Raw genomic sequence first — 5,537 nt, 5'->3', positions numbered from 1 at the left:
GCAGGGGCAGTGTCACGTTTCTGCACAGTCATAGTCCAATGGCATGCCATGTCATCAGTTAACTGAGTTGTTGATGGAAAATATTAAAGTGACACAAAATTCAAACTTTAGGTATGAGTTTGAGATGCAAATTTAAAAAAAAAAAAACTTAATATATGAAAGTTTGAAAATCACAATAATTCAGAGTAATTAAATGAGAATTACTCTATTCATTAACTACTTAAGGGTTAATCGTGGCCGTAGTTAACTATCTAGCGTCTAGATGGGGTCTTTTAAAACACACTGCTCATGAGTAAACCAAAGCATCCACCGGAAGAAAAACTATTTACGACATTTTTTTTTTTCATATATGGGATAATTATTAATAATAATTCGTCACTAGCAAAAATGGTCTCTTAACGTAGTGATGCAAAATTTTCTCCAGTCCATGACAAGGAACTGTTGAAGCCACGCCTGGCATTGCAAAGTTTGACAAGGACATGCACAGTTGCCCTCTTATGATCTTATCCATCTCCAACACCACAAAAAATAACCTATACGGCTATACCACTCTGCCCTCTTATGATTGGGATAATTCTAAAATGAATTATGAGAAAGTGACAACAAATTTACAACATCTAAAATGTCACCACATACCAATATTCTTACTTGTGATAATTGGGTTAGTCCACATCACTAGAGCATCTTCGATAGCCTGGTTAACCATGTTACGTGACTATTTTGATTCAAATTTTATAAGCTCAGTGCTATGACAAACCAACTAAAACAAGTAAGTCATGTTTAAAGTATTCAAGGTTAATAAAAGTGGCAATATTTATAGGATAATATTCGAAAATTCGGTGTAGAAAACTTACGATTCAAGTGGTTAAAAACATTTATGCTTGGTCTTGAGGTCTAACCGCCCTAGTATAATGATATTGTCTTTTATCAACTGAAAAAGCTTTCTAAAGCTGGTAGCTAGTTTGAAAAGCTTTCGATTCCTGTAGATGGTAAATTTATAGATAAAATACAATTATTCCAAGTATTTTACCCATTACAAAGTAAGAATAAATAATGTTATTCACACATTTATTATTTATTTGATCTGACGACTAAAAATTGATAGCAGTATGTAAAAAGTAAAAAATATTGAATAGCACCGCTCGTAAAGATCTAGTTACAGCCGCTATAATTCCAAGATATAAAGATAGATGTGGAGCTGTGAGGAACATTTTAACTTTCTAGGGTTCCTGGTTGTGACCCAAGTGCAGTGCACCTAATGGAGAAATATGTCCAAATTTATTACTGTGTACACGCTTTTGAGTATTACGTCGTCACGCATTCATGAATGAAATTATAGAGAAATTTTTCTTTGTAATTAGAATTCGAATAATACATTATGTATTTTTATATAGGTGATAGAAAAATTTTATTTTTTAAGTTACTAGCTTTTTAACGCACGTATTTCATCATCTGTATAATAATACATGATGTATCATACTGTGTTTCAGTCAAAATCTCTCTCTCAAAGCCATGGAGAATTGAAGGGAGTAGGATTCTCTCCTCTCCTAATCTCTCTCTCCTTCCATCTCCTCCTATTTAAACGGTTGCAATTACGCCACGTCTACATCTTGTTTTGAATTTTTTTATATAAGGAATAAGACAAAAAGAAAAGTGTGAGAGGAGAGGAGGGGATGGAAGAGAATGGTAATAAGAAAAGAGAAAATCCTACTCCAAATTGAAGACCATACCATCTGATCATAACGGTGAATTACAGAACAACATGCACTGTCTACCAAATTGTCCGTATAATGTTTGACTCCCACACAGACTTCATTTCCTTGAACATAGTAGCTGTTCACACCACCCTAACTTGTTTTTGGTTTTCCGTCGATTTAAGATACAATTTGGAGTTTTATTTTGGAGGTATCAGGAATGAATTGAAATGTAATAATATCGGTTTATATAGATGCATTTATACATATTAGCCTTCATGCACGTGCTTACATACGTGCAGAAAATATTTTTTAAATCACGGCATGCTATGTGCGACTTCCACATTTTAAATGTATTTATATGCGTAAATTGACAAAAAGAAAGTTAAATATTTGAAGTAAATAAATAATGTTAGATCATGTTAGAATAAACCTCTTATAAACCAATTAAATCAACTAAATCCACATAATAAAATCGGTCTATAGAATTTACATTAAGAATAGAGAAAATAATATTTAATAAATAACTGATTGAATCACATTATTGCTAGTCCATTGGGAGGCTAAGCGCATCCCCTCCCCCTTAGTGTAGATAATATCGTTTGTTAAAAAAAAAACAATCATTTGACAACTATTTTAATCACATTATTATCCACGTGCGAAAAACCTTTTATATAACTGACATTACACTCCTCTTAAGACCTTTAATCCACGGGATGTCAAATTTAGATTGCTAGTCGATTATATTAGTTTCTAGTATGGGTAGGAATATAGTATATATTGTGATTCTTAGTTATATTTGACTACGTTGTTCATTCACTTGGTTCGTGATACAGTCAATTAACCGTTATAGAATTTTTCCTTTTTTTGTTACCTGGCTTAGTCTAAAATGCCTTAATTACATAGCTTTCTTTACTCGTATCAACTTCCCACATGGTAATTACCAATCCAAGAAAGAAAATAAATGTATCGGATTCTGAAGAAATACTGATGCAATATCAAATTAGTTGTTGCGTCGGACTCGAATCATTTGCATTCTTTTGGCATAATCTTTTTGAGTTCATAAAAATATCAATCTAAAACCCGTTTGCTAACGAATTTATTTTAGTTTTTAGGATTCATATTTTTTGTTAAAGACAAAGGAACGTAAAGAAATGGATTTAGAATGGAACACAAATGAAACTAAAGATGAAAAGTTCTTCTCTAAGATTCTGAGTTGGTGGAAGGAGAACCCTCCTGACATACGTTACGTTCTTCTCCAAGGTGGTAAAATTTAATTTACCCAATGTTCTTGAAGAAACATTTGAAAAGAAAGAAAGAAAATTGACGATTATTAGGGAGGGGGAGGGGGGAATTCGAAACTACTACAATAATTTACAGAAATGGAGAGTTTCGAATTCGGAATGCATGGATAGAAATCTAACATCCTATCCACCAGAATATTGAACCACATGCCATCTTGAAGAAACATTCCACTTGAAAAGAATTTGGTGAAGAAACAAGAAAATGCCAGTTGAGAAGAATTGGAGAACAAGTCTGGGCCTGTAGAGCCGAAGGTAATCCGCTGAAGAATGAACAACTAAGTCACCTCGCATCGTATATGACCAAGTCACCAACAGCAAGTCAAAGCTGCAGGAAAGAAATTACCATGAGTATTAATTTTCATACTAATTCTGTATATTAAAACATGGACAAGGATTGTCTGCCCTTCCACTTCCGGTGCCCTCCTGTTTTGTGTGGTCATAGTTAAACTACGTCAACATTTTAAATTTTTTTTTATAGAGATAATTAGACAAAAATAAATAGTAATATAAAATGTTAACGTGGCTTAACCGACCACACGAACAGGAGGGCATGGGAGTGCACCGAAAGCGGAAGGGCAGATAATCCTTGTCCTTAAAACATATAGCCTGATATGACCGCAGCAGAAAAACTCGCTTACTTTATATGTTGCAATTTTACTTCTTCAACAGCATAACCTGCCACCGCTGAGGCATAGTGAGTTCCATGAAAGTAAAAAACCCCTCGAAGACTCTCATGAGTGATACCATGGTCCAATGAGCTTGCTGCAAAATGAACATTTCATATTGGTACTCTCACAATAATATCACTCAACAGTTCACCAAGTTACTCGAGCGATATCAATTACAAACAAAATCAACAGAATTCAAATCACTGTGCATATGATTCAGAAATTACAAGTAGCCCCAACACTATGAGTCTAAAATCTTCATAAGAAATCAATTACAGGAGTTCCATAAATTATATTAACGTCGTTAACCTGAAAACAAGTATCGGGATAATATAAACAAAATTCCTTATTGTGCAGGAACCAATGGAGTAAGTAAACTGCAAGAGATCGAAGCAACAAATGTGATAACTGTACCACTACCATTGTGATCAGGATAAAAAATCATTAGCCGCCAGAAGCAAAATTCCACTTAAAAAGTTTTGGAACAAAACAATGTGGATCAGAATCAGAACTAGTCTAGCACTGTGACTAATTGTGATTGACTTATGGCTGAACAACCAAATCCGGTTCGATTTCAATGTATTTCTCAACAACAACGTCATGACCCAATTTGGAAATTACATCCTAGCTTGAAAAGGACTGTAAGGCAAGTATATTACCGAACAAGGTAGAATGAGAAATTTAGCATGCAATGGCTGAAAGAAGGATGAAACAATATCTAAAACAACAATCACCACTTTTATGGAAAAACATATCTTGTGTTACACTACTTGGACTCTGTTTGTACCTACTGCACTACATCGTTCCAGTTGAGTAAGAGCGTCATGAAAAATGCCAAAGGATGCTAGAAGAGTTATATATGCCTATTGGAAACACGACATATATAGCAAGTTGACTCAATTACTAGAAGAGGAAATGAGGTGGAGTTTGAAAAACTTACGTTGCTTAATTCACTCCGACAGTAAAGTGGGGACGCATTGCATAGCTTTGGCAAAGGGTAGATTCATCAAATTCTTGTAATTCCTAATCCCCAGCTCTATAAGGGATGTAAGGTTACCCAACAAGTCTGGTAAAGTCTCCAGTCCCTCAAGTCCAGTCCCTCAAGTAGTTGATATATAAACCAGTTAAAGAAAAGTGTTGAATTTGATGAGGCAGAGACTTGAGCTTTGGCCACCCTTTAAAATGTAATAATTCAAGCTGCAATGATCAACCTTGAACATCAGGAATGGAATTGAGCTCCTCCCCGAACCTGCCAATGGTGAATTTTATCAATTTCGGGTTTGTAGACCTTTCCACGGATTTCTTAAATTTGCCAAATTATAAAATCCCTAACTTAGCATTGCAACTGATGATTCTTTACCTAATTTCTGCAATAATGCAAGCATTTAACAGTTCATCAAGTTACTCAAGGGATATGAAATAGCAATTAAATAATCAACTGAATCCAAACCATTGTTCATCATGCGATTAAAAAAAACTGTTCAGAAATCACAAGTAACCTTAAAAATTTCACCCAAAAAACTTTGTAAGAATAATAACCAACAGAAAGCAATTGCAGTAAATCTATGTTTATATTATCTGAACATAATTTTACATGATTGCAAGTCTTGGCATTGCTCTTCCAAGTTTATAACAAGATTTGAATACCGTGAACGGAAATTTAATACCTTGTACATCAGCACTTGGACTCAGTTTCCACTCATTGAGTATCCTGAAAACGGCCACAGCATGCCAAAAGAAATATAGATGCCAGTGGGAAACACACAACATATATGGTAAGTCAGAAGTCAACTGTAGAGTGTACTGATCAATTAGAAGAGAAGAGCAGGTGTGGTTTGAAAAGCTTACATGACTTAATTTCAATGCAAAAA

At 34.4% G+C, this 5,537-nt stretch overlaps 1 long non-coding RNA gene across 1 annotated transcript; it reads right to left on the bottom strand.

Moving 5' to 3' along the window:
• Nucleotides 1–3,636: 3,636 nt before the first annotated feature.
• Nucleotides 3,637–5,426, bottom strand: LOC137741688 (uncharacterized). Its single transcript, XR_011069327.1, has 3 exons — nucleotides 5,334–5,426; nucleotides 4,607–4,915; nucleotides 3,637–3,760 (listed from the first exon to the last, which is right to left on the bottom strand). It is a non-coding gene; the product is annotated as an uncharacterized lncRNA (long non-coding RNA).
• Between the last annotated feature and the right edge of the window lie 111 nt (nucleotides 5,427–5,537).

Source organism: Pyrus communis, chromosome 8 (genome assembly GCF_963583255.1).
Source record: "Pyrus communis chromosome 8, drPyrComm1.1, whole genome shotgun sequence".
Classification (NCBI taxonomy): Eukaryota; Viridiplantae; Streptophyta; class Magnoliopsida; order Rosales; family Rosaceae; genus Pyrus; species Pyrus communis.
Note: the sequence above shows the minus strand (reverse complement) of the source record. Positions and strands in the feature narration are given on the sequence as shown.